Consider the following 13,278-nt stretch of genomic DNA (forward strand, 5'->3'; position numbering starts at 1 on the left):
CAGGTGAGAGTTCTGCTGGTGCTGTTGCCCGTGGTTCCAGGGGCTGTGTACTCTTCTCTTGCTGCAAAAAGCTGCCTTTATGCAGTAGCATGGAAGAGGCCGAGGCCAGAGCCGTTCTTGCTGGCATCAAGGAGCTGACCAAGTTTTCAAATGGCCGTGTAATCATTGAGACGGACAACCAATTCATTGTCAAGGAACTGTCAATGCAGACTCCCACGCGCTGCCCTACTACGGAACCATGATGGATATCCGTCAGGCCATGAGTTCCTTCTCGGAGAGCTCTGTCAGATACGCGGAGAGAAGCAGAAACTCCCTGGCTCACAATCTGCCAGCACTGACTAGGAGTGCTGGAGATATTCGGTTGATTGCAGATGTCCCGACTAGTTTACGATCCCTTCTGATATCTGAATATCCTAGTCTTTCTGAGTAGGCCTGTCTACTTCAGATCTCAAAAAAAAAATGTTCAATGTGCATTTACCAAATAACGTGTATTTCAGAAAAATGTTCAGCGTATATTTGAAAATTACTCAACCTATATAAGAAAAATGTTCAACGTATATTTTGAAAGAAGTTCACATGTATTGAAAGAATGTAGGAAAATTAAAAACAAACAGGAAAAAAACAAAAAACCGATGATAACGAATGAAAAGAAAAAGAAAACATGAACCTAGAGAACCACCCACCATGAAAATCGCCTTAAACCCGGATTGGAGAAGAAATCGCTTGTAAACCGTTATAGTTGTCTCGTACTGAAACAATTGTTGTTCTCGTCCACCGTACGGCGGCGACCAAATTCTAGGTGCTAGAGGCGAGTCTAACATATATCTTGCAGTAAGCGTGCTTGACTCGGATCAATTTGAGAATGGGTGACTGACTGAGAAGTTCATACTGGGAGCGTACAAGGACACTGTGCAAAAGGAAAACTAGTGTTGCTCTGTGAGCCCAGTCTAGATCCCACCAAACGGAAGGGCCAAGAACCGGTGGTTGTGGTCGGGGAATACACGAGGTATCGGTACATGTGTGACTTCACCAGAATGGGCATCACCAAATGACACGTTTGGACGTGTCCACAAATAAAGATAGGGGGAGGCCATCCAAGTGTAGTTACCAAATGTTCCCGCTTTTCCTCGAAAAATGAAATAAAATTAAACCAAATGTCCGCCTTGATACAACCTTACTTTAACAAATGTCTCTAAATTAATAGCAATTCAATCATACAATTTAAATCCAAAAGAATCGGATGTTCAACCAGTTTTTAAAATTCATCGATCTCAAAACCACAAGAACCAGTGCCAAATACCTCACTCCTCAAAAGTGGCCTTCATCTCAAGCTTCCTCTCCTTGAGCTCGGACTTCTTCATAGGCACATATCAATCCAGTTGCTATGCCCATTGAGCGTCATCCAACAATGCATCAATATAAAGGCTTGCTTTGAGGAAAATAATTACAGGACCAACCCGTAGAGTAACAAGAAGCAAAACTTGCAAAGCTCTACAAGTGACACATTCATTATCGACCGTCTTTGCACTTGTGCATGCACACTGCAATACTTGTTGATGGTCTTTTGAATGGTGTAACATCTATGGAGTAGCGACTTTGCATCGCGATCATGGATCACTTCCATGTTGTAGGGTGCGTATTGCTTTTGCTTATTAAACCAAACATGCACACTTTTTCAAAATGCAGCATTTCCCCTCATGCCTTGAAACTCCGCACTTGTGGCCAACCAGCCTCACACACAACAATTCATCCTCCTTCACCAACTACGCATTCATCATATTTCCTTCAACGACAACAATGACAACGCCAAAATATTCTGCTATGGCATCGAATACTTGTTGGGTACGGCATCCACCATGGATGGCGTCAACATGGGAATATGGTACCTAGGCGCTGATGGAATCCGAGGTGGAATGGCAGCGTAGGCCTAGGTGTGCAGGCGTCTGGCTAGAGTGGCAGAGGTTGGGTAAGGCCAAGGCGGCAGGCGAAGTGGTGCAATGGCGGTGGCGGTCATGGGAAGATGGTACCTAGGCGCTAATGGGATCCGAGGTGGAATGGCAGCGTAGGCCTAGGTGTGCAGGCGTCTGGCTAGAGTGGCATAGGTTTGGCAAGGCCAAGGCGGCGGGCGAAGTGGTGCAATGGCGGTGGCGGTCTCCGAGGGTGCAGATACAAAGCATTGGGGGGGGGGGGGGGGGGAGTGGGGACAAAAGGGCTCCGGATGAGGTATTTGGATAGGCCGATGGTGTCGGAGCCCAACGTGGCGGATGTCAGGACTTCCCCAAACCTTCCCAGTTTGGTTCCAATTCACGAAAATCCGAACACCTGGCCTGGTCCAGAGAATTATGATGACCCTGTTTGATGGCAAAATAATGAAGGTCGGGCAGGCTATTTGGTTATCCACGTTGGAGATGCCCTGAGTGGGACTTTGTTAAGCTAGAAAATTGTTTCACACCAATGGATATTTAAGACATAGTATAAAGAAGATTCCACTGTGAACGCAGCGCCAAGAGGATTTCTGCTCATGGCATTACGAGCACACCGGGGTCTTTACGGTCAGTTCAGCATATATCGGCTTCTAGTACATACCCAGAAATGAAGAGAGGTTGCGGCGACGGCGGATGATCCACGAGGGATGAGCAGTTTAAAAGTGCCGCCCCCTACTCCCATCGTACTAAAGTGCTCCAGTCTGAAAAAAATTGTATTTATATATTGAAGCAAATTCTGTTGGAGATCATATCTGAAAGGAGTATTTATATATATATGCACGTTTCGGGTGTGTGTGTGTGGGTGGGGGGGGGGGGGGGGGGGGAGGCGTGGGCACTGTAAGCCTAGGTACACTTCGGACTAACATAGACATATCCTGCTGGTGTCATTTCAGCCAGGATTCCAACTCACAACCTCTGCCGAAGAAACTTCACAAACAAACTTGCAGCATGAAGATTGTTATCTTGTTCGTCATCGTGGCTATGCTAGGGTCACAGGAAAGCATGTGCACTCTTTTCAGAGTCACCAAAGGTGGTCGGTTCAGCTGGCACCCCACAAAGGACAAGCACAACATTGAAATCCAAGATGCCATGGTTGGCTCGTCAAGGATTGTACAAATCACACAGAAATTTGAAAATACTAGGCGATTATACAGCGGATGAGGTCTCTTGATCATATCCACCTACGGCTTTCAGGTCTGTTTGAGAATACCTACTCGCAGAACTGCAGAAACTGCTGCAGTTTGATTAGGTACAGTTTGAAAACAATTATTTAACCCATAGCTACCATCTTGCCAATAGTAACCTATTCCTGCACTGCAACTAGAAGTTCTGAAGTTCCCATTCTGGCTCTGAAAAGAACAAACCATGCACATATTTCTATCTCTGCCATATTTTGCTACAATGATTGTTTACCATATAAAATTGGCATTAAAACACTTAAATAAGAGACATCTAATTAGCAACTGCAAGCTTGCCTTCCTTTATTCCTTCCTCTCAACAATACAACTTTAAGAAAATTGCTGAAATTAACAAAGACTACTAATATCGACTACAAATTATTACTACATTAAAGTTGGAGCACCAGATTGTTCCGTTACAGCTGCAAGCAATCTTGGCATTGGGGGCACATCAATCTCCTGTTGACCCTCGAGAACCCGGACCACTTCACCCATTGTCGGCCGATCCAACTCATTATCTTGGATGCACCAACCTGCAACTTTGCAAACCCTTTCAGCCTCTTCCAAGTTGAAGTCACCATGTAACTGTGGATCCACCAAACTCTTCAACTCTCTGCCGTGAAGCTTGCTGATGGCTTGGACAGGGAAATATTTAACATTCTGGTTACCGCTGCTGCTAGCTTTGTATGATTCTTCAGGTGAGGAATTCCTCCTTCCAGATATGATTTCCAACAAAACCATGCCGAAGCCGTAAACATCAACTTTCGGTGTGATTGCCACTCCGGTAAGCCACTCTGGGGCAAGATAACCTGCAGTGCCCCTGAATGAAGTCAGAATTCGGCTGAAATCCCTTCCCACAAACGCTGCCAGCCCAAAGTCTGCAACTTTAGGAACAAATGATGTATCCAGAAGTATGTTCTCCGGCTTAATATCGCAGTGTATGATGCACTCACGACAACTCTGATGCAAGTAGGATAATCCTCTAGCAACTCCTAGGGTTATCTGATATCTGGTGTTCCAACTTAGGACGGCAGCATCAACATTGCTCTTCTTAAACAGATGACCATCAAGAGACCCATTAAACATGTGTTCATACACAAGTAATCTGTGGTTGCCTTCGCAGCAGAAACCAATCAATTTTACTAGGTTTATGTGCTGGATCAGTCCAATTGAGCTCACCTCGGCCCTGAATTGCTTCTCTCCTTGGCGGTCACCATCAAGCTTTTTCACTGCTATAGTAATTGTCGAGTCACTTAACATTCCCTTGTATACAGAACCAAAACCACCACCTCCAAGCTTTTCTGAGAAGTTTTTAGTAGAACTAACTAATTCAGTGTATCTGAAGGCTATAATTCCACCAGCACTACCTTGATTGCCGTATAAAGGCAAACCACACCACTTGAATTTGTTCCTCCAAATCAGTAACAACAGCATGAGCATTAGTAACCCAAAACCAATAATACTTGCAGCAGTAAAAACTCCGACGTTTGGTTTTCTTTTCTTTTTTCTGGAACCTGGCAGCAAATCTTTGGCGGCAAGGCGAAGGTAAAGAACATCTTCAGAATTATTATCAATGCCATCATTCAGATTTACACTAAACAATTCCCTGTGCCAGACAGAGCATCTGCTATTGCTATAGGAATAAGCAGTGCAGGAGCAGGAACCGAGACATGCTTCTTCACATCTGCTCTGAGTGGTAGCAACATCTATTATTTGCTGGTTGTAGGGCAATTGAACTTGAGCAATGGGGTGGAACATGTCTGATGAACTTGTCATGTTTTTGCTGTTACCACTAGTGCTGCAATGTAACGGTGTGTTTCTGATACATCCTCCTGTTCGATCCTCAAACTCCCAATCCTGCGGTGACTTATGGGAGAAGCTCTCCATACAGTCACAGGGTGGATGTGCAATGCCATTGCAGACCGTGAAAGGTCCGCATGTAGCAGGTGGGCTGCAGGGATCTGCAGGCTCAGAATATATGGTTTGCCAGGACTGGTTGGCTTGTGACCAAATATTCAGTTTGACCTGACCAGAGATGTCTAGTGAGACAAACATGGAAGTTGATGATTCATCCAGTAAAGTGTACGTGTAGTACTCCTCTTGGTTGTTATCGACATATATTGGGTTAATCAAACCTTTGGTCCGGGGATCCAAATCTAGTAATGACTTGAGTACTGGTATCAAAGATGATGATCCCGTGGTTGCATAAGTCAGATACTTTACCAGGGGGTTGTTGCGGCGCTTGAGGACAATCCCGCTGGTGTCTTTTAGTTCAATGCTGTATGAGCCAAGACCCAGATCAATGAGGCTCTTTTTTGATATGTACTGGCGACTGAAACCAGTGACCTTGTTACGGCCCAACTTGGCGCCAGGAAGCCCGATATCTGTTGGGTAGTCGAAGCTCTGCCACAACATCTCTTGGCTATTTACGAGTAGGGCAAGGTTTCCACTGTTCAAGAGAACAACGGAGCTAGAGGTGGTGGTGTTTATGCTACTGTTTTTCCTATTGACAATGTGAGTGGACCAAACTATGGATTCAGTTTTGGCGGCATGGTTTACGATGACAAGATTGCCATCGCTTGATATCTTGAGCTGTGTTAGGTTGACACTAGGGTTGGTGATGGGCTGATCCCTATTAGCAACCCACACGGTAGTGAAAACTGGGATCTTATTGAACCATATGCCAAGGTACCAGCTGGAGCTGGGGGAGGTGGCATTGTGGGACGACTTACTGATGCCGCTTGCTGCTGGCTGGAAGAAGCCGAGGGCAAACTTGCCGTTTCTTGAGACGAGCTTGCCACCGACGGCGAGTGCTTGGCCTGCCGTGAGAGAATCTTCATATGCAGCTACAGAGAAGCACCAAAGAGGAGTGTACAAGAGGAGAAGCCCGAATAGTATGTAGAGGGGAGGCATGCTGAAGAAGAGTGAATAATTTAGAGAGGAAGAGTGGATGTATATATAGAATGGAAGGCCAAGTGTTCAGCTGGCTGAAGCTGACGGGGAAGTCCACTTGGGGTCAATTAAGTTCACATTGGAACAGAATAGCCATAAATACAATGCAGTGCTACTCCCTCCTTCCATCTATATAGGGCCTAATGCGTTTTTCGAGGCTAACTTTGACCAAATACTAAAGCAATACTCCCTCCGTTTCTTTTCACTCCGCATATAAGATTTGGTCAAAGTCAAACTATATAGTATATAGTATGAAAATCTACAATACTAAAACTATATAGTATGAAAATACGTTACATGGCATCTGATAATATTGATTTCATATTGTGAATGTTTATATTTTTTTAATATAAAGTTAGTCAAATTTTACAAAGCTTGACTTTGACCAAACCTTATATGCGGACTAAAAAGAAACAGAGGGAGTAATATATGACATGCAACTTACACAAAGCACACTGTTAAATTCGTGTGTGAAAGAAGCTTTCAATGATATAATTTTCACATTGTGCATGTCATGTATTATTAATCTTGACAATAGTCAAAGACGGTCTTAAAAAACACATTAGACCCTATATAGATGGAAGAAGGGAGTACCATAATTGCAAGGCAGGACTTTCAATGGACCATGGTCAGGTCAATCATGAGGCCTCCATCAAGCTCACTGTTCACCAATCAGTGAGCTTCAAACCAGAAAATATACCTCACATATTAGAGCGATATCTTCGAATATAACCTTTCTAAACCCACAAAATATTTGCTTCAACGCATGGTCGAGCATTAAAAATGCAAATTCAAGGCATATCAACAACAAAAGGTCCCTCCCTGAAAAAGCGCCATCACAGAAATACAAAAATGTTGAGCTGAAGTCGGCAAACTTAAAACACAAAAAAGAGAGCTCGAGAAAGAGCACAAATTAACAAAAAGGGGTGGTGCTAGTGCCAATATCAGACTCACAACTTTAGTACAGAAATTCAGCTTATGCTTAGATAAGCTTTGGGACCGTCCCAGGCTAGGAAAATAGGTAAGTGCACCTTAGCTGGTCTGCGAGGACTTGCATGGTCATTGGTCAAGTCAATCACGAGGACTTAGCATGGTCATTGGTCAAGTCAATCATGAGGCTTCCAGCAAGCTTACCGTTCACCAACCCTCATGGCAATGGCTTCAATGAGCATGGCAGGCTGGCATAATAGGGGACATGGCAACACCCAGAAAAGCAGGTAATAGAACTCTGTTTTTGAGAAATAGAAAGAATCATCAATATAATGTTAGACGTAATTTGGCAATGTCGGTAAATCGTAAATAAGTAACAGTGAGGGAGCTTCCTTCTATATCTCCTACAACTGGAAGTGTACATGTCAAGAACCCTCATGGCATGCTATTTGTCAAAAGATGAGCCAACAAGGCAATGGCCTAAATGATCATGGTATTAACCTAAACCAGAAAGAAAGACCTCACTTATACGAGGGTTATATTCTACAAATACAAATTCCACATATGTACAAAAGCTCCCATCTCTTTAGGACTGATATTTAACTTCTACCTAGACAAGCTATGGCACCATCCTAGGCTCATTGGACCATGGTCCAACCAAGAAATCAGATTCATCGATCCCTCTCATTAGGTCGATCACATACCTAGTGTGAAGGCAGTCAATTCTCCTTCTTGGTAAACTTGAGTGCGAATGGTTAATCTACAAAAGGTCAGAAAGAAACCACCTAACAGGCAGCTTATTTTTTTATAGCATGGCCATGTTCAGGATAAAGGAAAATACAGCATACATCGACATCTAAAAGCAGAGCGCCCATAGAATAGGCTGCCTCCTATCCCTACTCCCAAGTCTGAAAAGAACACCTGAACTATCACTTGTACTACATTTTTATCGAGGATGAAGCGAACCTGCGGAGGAGAAGGTGGTCGATGAGGATGGTCGGGGTCGTCGTAGAGGTGAGGTGAGGTGCGCGTCGCTCCCCATCCGCCTCACCACGCACGACGCCCGCTTGCAGGCCGAACATCGCTCGCCGGTAATACCATCTTCGGCCGCCGCGGCGAGGCCGGCTGGGAGGCGACGGCGGAGGGTCGGAGAAAAAGAGGGGCGCGCCTGACGGCAGGCTCGCCCACGAGCAGCTACAAGGAGCCGGTCGTGGGCTGGCCCAGGAGAGACGAGTCGCGCTCAAGTCATGCCCACGTCACACTAATTTATGTTTCCTTATTTTAATTTTTTATTAGAATAAATATATTTTAAAACTTAAATTTTACTTTAAAAATAAAAAATGTGATTTGTTTAGTGCACCATACAGACGTAGGCGTTTATATATGTGCGTACACTCAACCTCTATGAACACACACGCATATCCTACCCCTAGGAGGATCTCCGAGAGACTGAGCTGACATGTTTTCTTGAGATTGACGATGTCACCACACACACTTCGTAGTCGATGGGAATATCTCCTCTTGAACGCGCAACATCATTACTTGAACCCTAATAGGCTGGGATACAATTGTCCTCCTAACCATCCAACCACAAGTTGGTTCGCAAAAAAAAATGTTAACAGGTATAAAAAATGTTAGCGCGATTAAAAAATATACATGACAATGAAATAATGTTTCTGTGATTCAAAAAAGTGTATGTGAACTTCTTGAGAAATGTGTATATAATGTAACAGGAATGTTGTGCGTAGTATAAAAAATGTTTCATACCATTTTAACAGTGTACATGACATTTTAAATAAATGTTCCTGTGCTGAAAAAATTTGTGACATTAAAAATCATGTACTTTAAGAAAAATTTTATTACCACTAAAACATGTTTCAAAGATTTGAAAAAATGTTGGCCATGTATCAAAATAAGTGTTCAAAATGTATTGAAAGAAATTTGTACATCATTTATTTGAAAAATATTCAGTTTGTATCAACAAAATGTTTTACGTGTACAATAAAAAATGTATGTTGTGTAGTAAAAAAGGTAGCCATGTGTTTTAAAAAACAAAACCAACAAAGAAAACAAACAATGCAAAGAACCAAAGAAAAATGAAGAAACCAAGAAATAAATAAAGAAAAACAATTTATAACAAAGAAAAAGCAAGAAAGAGATAAAGACCAACGTATAACAAGGATAAAAGGAAAACCAAACAAAACCGGTGAAAATAAAGAAACCAAATTATAATGAAGGAAAAAAAACCCAAAGATAACTGATGAAGAAATTTAAAAAGGTAAAAAAGACACTCGATATTTCCATGTTTATGTTAATATTCTTCGTAGTGTTGGGTGAAGTGCACCACTTAATTTTTGCCTATTTCGACATGAAGGGTATTACTATCTAGATGAAGCGGGGAACGAAGGTATTGCGGTGAGAAAAGCTACCTAACTCCTCGAGACTCTGCTAAATCCGTGTGATGGTGGGATGTGGAAGTACGGATGTAAATGGTACAGATAGTTTTGGTTCCGAATCCGTTTTTAAGGATATTATACGCACTTGCACGAATCCGCCGATATGGACGCGGATATGGATTTTGACAAACAGATATCCGTGTATCCTGTATTTTTTGCAGATTATCCGAGGTTATCAAATAGGACTATCTGATAAATTTGCCATTAACAAGCCCAAATACCCAATTAGCCTGCTAATTAGAATCACCACATATAAAATTGTTACTGTATTCGTGTGCGTTATGACATCAAACAGCTAGACACACTCCAGCGTTATGTGGTTGGAAAAAATTGTGTTCATATTTTTTGGGTACTAGAAATAAAATCATGTCTCATTGCACGTATGACTCGATATTTTCTTACCCGTTTTCGGCTCGTGTCCGATCTGCTCCGAACCCGGAAAAATATGATAAAGGATATGGGAAAAGCATTATTTGATCCGACCCGATCCACAGTAGCTACTTATCTTCCCTTTCTGATCATTCGGTAGGGGAATAATGGAGATCGCCCATTGGCCACGTCCACGGGGAGACTCTTAATCATCATTGCCATAACCTCAATATGGGGAGGAACCGTGGTTAGGTTGCATGCACGCAGATCTGCCCCGAGACGAAGGTTGCCCCCGCGTCGATTTGCTCGTTGATCTTCACTCCAATCGAACCGCGATGATCGCTTAGCAAGACATGCATGGGACACCAATGACGGAGATTGACCCGAAAAATCTTGAGGTGGGGGATCCCGAGCTAACCATCCAAGCACTATATATGGTAACAGGGATACAAGGTTTTACCTAGGTTCGGGCTCTCCGAGGAGATAATACCCTACGTCATGTTTGTTTTTATTACATTGGAGTAAATACAGAGCACATATGACTACCTAGAGATCATAATGTGTCCTCTACGAGCCCAACCCCTCAATTTATATAGATACCAGGGGTCTAGGATTACAACATCCTAGTCGGTTACATATGAGGAAATCGAGTCTTAGATGAATCCAACATCTTGGAGCACACGACAAGTCTTATAGAGTCTCCCGTTTATGCGTCACGGGCCGCTCGATGTGGGCCACTCCCGAACCGACAAAGGGGCCCTTGCCCCGACCCACCAGGCTGAGAGACGACGTTGTGAGAGGCCCCTGGATGGGACACCATCAGGGTGGTCGGTCGAATCGGCGACAAAGCTGGCGGCACTAAAGACGAAGATCTATCCCAACACGTAGATAGCGTCGGATCCGATCATAACTCCCATCGAGTTGCGATGATCACCTAGCACGGGAACATTTAGGATCACCTAGCACGAGCACCCACCACTATCAGAGCTAATTTCGATAGATCTCTCGGTAGGGGATCTTGAGTTAGGCGTCTTGGGACGATGGTAACAAGAATTCATGATTTTACCCGGGTTCAGACTCTCCGAGGAGATAAAACTCTACGTCCTGCTTATGTTTTATTGTGTTTGTGTGAACTGGCGTGGTGAGAGACCCCTCACCCAGGACACCATCAATGTTAGCACTAGAAAACATGCCAAAAAAAACATTTTAGCATTCTTTTGGCATGTATTTTGCACATAAAAACATATCGCAGCAAGAGGTACAAGATAATTATACAGAACAGTCTATTCTAGTATTTTTTTTTGTCTAAAGTGTGAATGCTTAATGTTTTAAACAGTTGTCAAACACACAAATTTGGCCTAAGAGGCCACTGAGTAGACAATCCCATGTCCAAAGTCCAAACTAACTAAATCCCACACCTGTCCCCGCCCCACCACTCATTGCACTGCCATTTATATCTTCTTCAAGTTTATGCTCGGCTAGATACTCGATCGCTCAGTCCACTTCAAGATCTATGTGACTGCAGGTGGGACCTCCTGTTGTGGTTATTTTTTTTGCGTTGTGGGCTTTTTGTGAGTGCTCTTGAGAGTTGGGTTGTGGGATGTCCAACTGATTATTTATTCAGTGAGGTATTCTAAAAGAACAGTGAGGTTGAATCATCTATTTGCTATGAGTTGGCGGGTCCACGGGATGGTGTGTTTTTTATCCACAATGGTTGGTGTTTTCTTATAACTAGTAAGCTTACACGATAAAATTCACGTATATAGAAAATAGTCTAAACATAATAGTTAAAACTATTACAAACGAATTTGCTCTCTCCCTCCCTCCCTCCCTCTCTCTCTCTCTAATGGAACATGATACAGTAAATGTGACCCACCGCTCTTGTTATGTTCAATTCGTTCCATCCCATTGTTGTTCTGTTACCACCTAGCTGTTCACAATGCATTTGTATGAAGTTGCTCAATCCCTTTTGTTGAAAGACAACGCAATCCCACTAACAGATGCAATGCAAATGTGAAACAGAGTCCAAGGTAGGTAGTCTACAGATTAGGAATAGTTGAGCTTCAGAACGCAAGGCAAACTTACTTGCTTAAGGACCGGGGGCGGCGGGGCGGAGGCCAGGCCAAGCTGAGCGGGAGCGCGACGGGCGGCTCCGGCGACAACCTACGAGGAAGGGGCGCGGGGCGGGGCGGCTCCCGCTCTAGCGGCGGCCTGCGGCGGCTCTAGTGGCGAGCGGCGAAGGGCGACGGCTCCAGCAGCGAAGGGCGGCTCCGTCTAATGGTTGCGGGAGTTTGCGAACGGCGCGAGAGGAGGAGGGCGAGAGGTCGTGTGAGCGTTTTTTTTAACGACGAACCTGGGTTAGCGATAGATGGTTTGTTGGATTAATGCATGGTTTGCAGCGTTAAACACCAAAGGATTAAGGACCATTAGATCTTGCTGATGGATGGATCTGATTGTTTGAATCTGCCATCTCTCTTCCTTTTATAGGGGTAATAGATAGATAGATTATATAAAAAGAATATATCCTACCTTAAATTAAAAATACCCCATGTGTGTTCTCCACATGTACAAAGAGCCTTCTCCGAGTAGAAGAAAAAAGTTTAAAAAAGAGCACCCATTTACACATACCTTATTTTCATTTTCAGCGTTGGTCATTTTCAAGGGCATCTGATCACCATTCAATGGTCATCTTGTGCGCGTCATATTCTTCTTCTTCCTCCCAAACTACCCTATCCTAGCTGCCCGCTTCTGTCCTAACCACAGCGAGTGATGCTTCTTGCCGCCTCGCTGCCCCACCCTCCCCTCAACCTCCATTTTTCCGCCGCCTCGGCCAGCTCTCTAAGCCCCCATATCTCCAGTACCAACAACGACCCCACACCCCCCGGCTCGCACCCATCAATCTGGTTCCTCACCTCCCCGCCTTCGGTCTTTCTACGAATCCGCTTGGCTCTAGAAAATATTTCAGGTACCTATGATTTAGCAAACATGTAAAAAAAAGGATACACACCAGGCCGTCACCAACATTGCGTAACTCCAGCCCACGTAAATTCCATATGTACAAACACAACTATACCTGGTGCGTTCTAAGAAAAGAAAAGAGTTGGGCACAACGAAGTGCGCTGTACCATCTAGTCTGGATATATAGCTATATAATTTGCTCCCATGCTAGGCACTTGTTTGCTCTCCACTTTGGCTACCTCCAGCTACTACTCATTCCCATTTTCCTTGGCATGGAAGGCATCAAGAAGTCTTGGAGTAAAACAATGGTTGATGGAGGATTTATCACGTTTAACTATGATAGCAATATCATTATCTTTAGTTGCTGCCAGTTCCTGTGTCACATTTTTTATGTTCTGATGGGGAAAACAACAAAAAGTACGGCTTATTAAGGGCTAGAAATGATCTCAA

The 13,278-nt window shown here is 43.8% G+C and overlaps 1 pseudogene; it reads right to left on the reverse strand.

Moving 5' to 3' along the window:
- Window positions 1-3,341: 3,341 nt before the first annotated feature.
- On the reverse strand, window positions 3,342-6,079 carry LOC125528827 (G-type lectin S-receptor-like serine/threonine-protein kinase At2g19130 pseudogene; annotated as a pseudogene).
- Window positions 6,080-13,278: the final 7,199 nt, after the last annotated feature.

The sequence above is a fragment of the Triticum urartu genome, chromosome 5A (genome assembly GCF_056163025.1).
Source record: "Triticum urartu cultivar PI428250 chromosome 5A, HENAU_Tu73, whole genome shotgun sequence".
Classification (NCBI taxonomy): domain Eukaryota; kingdom Viridiplantae; phylum Streptophyta; class Magnoliopsida; order Poales; family Poaceae; genus Triticum; species Triticum urartu.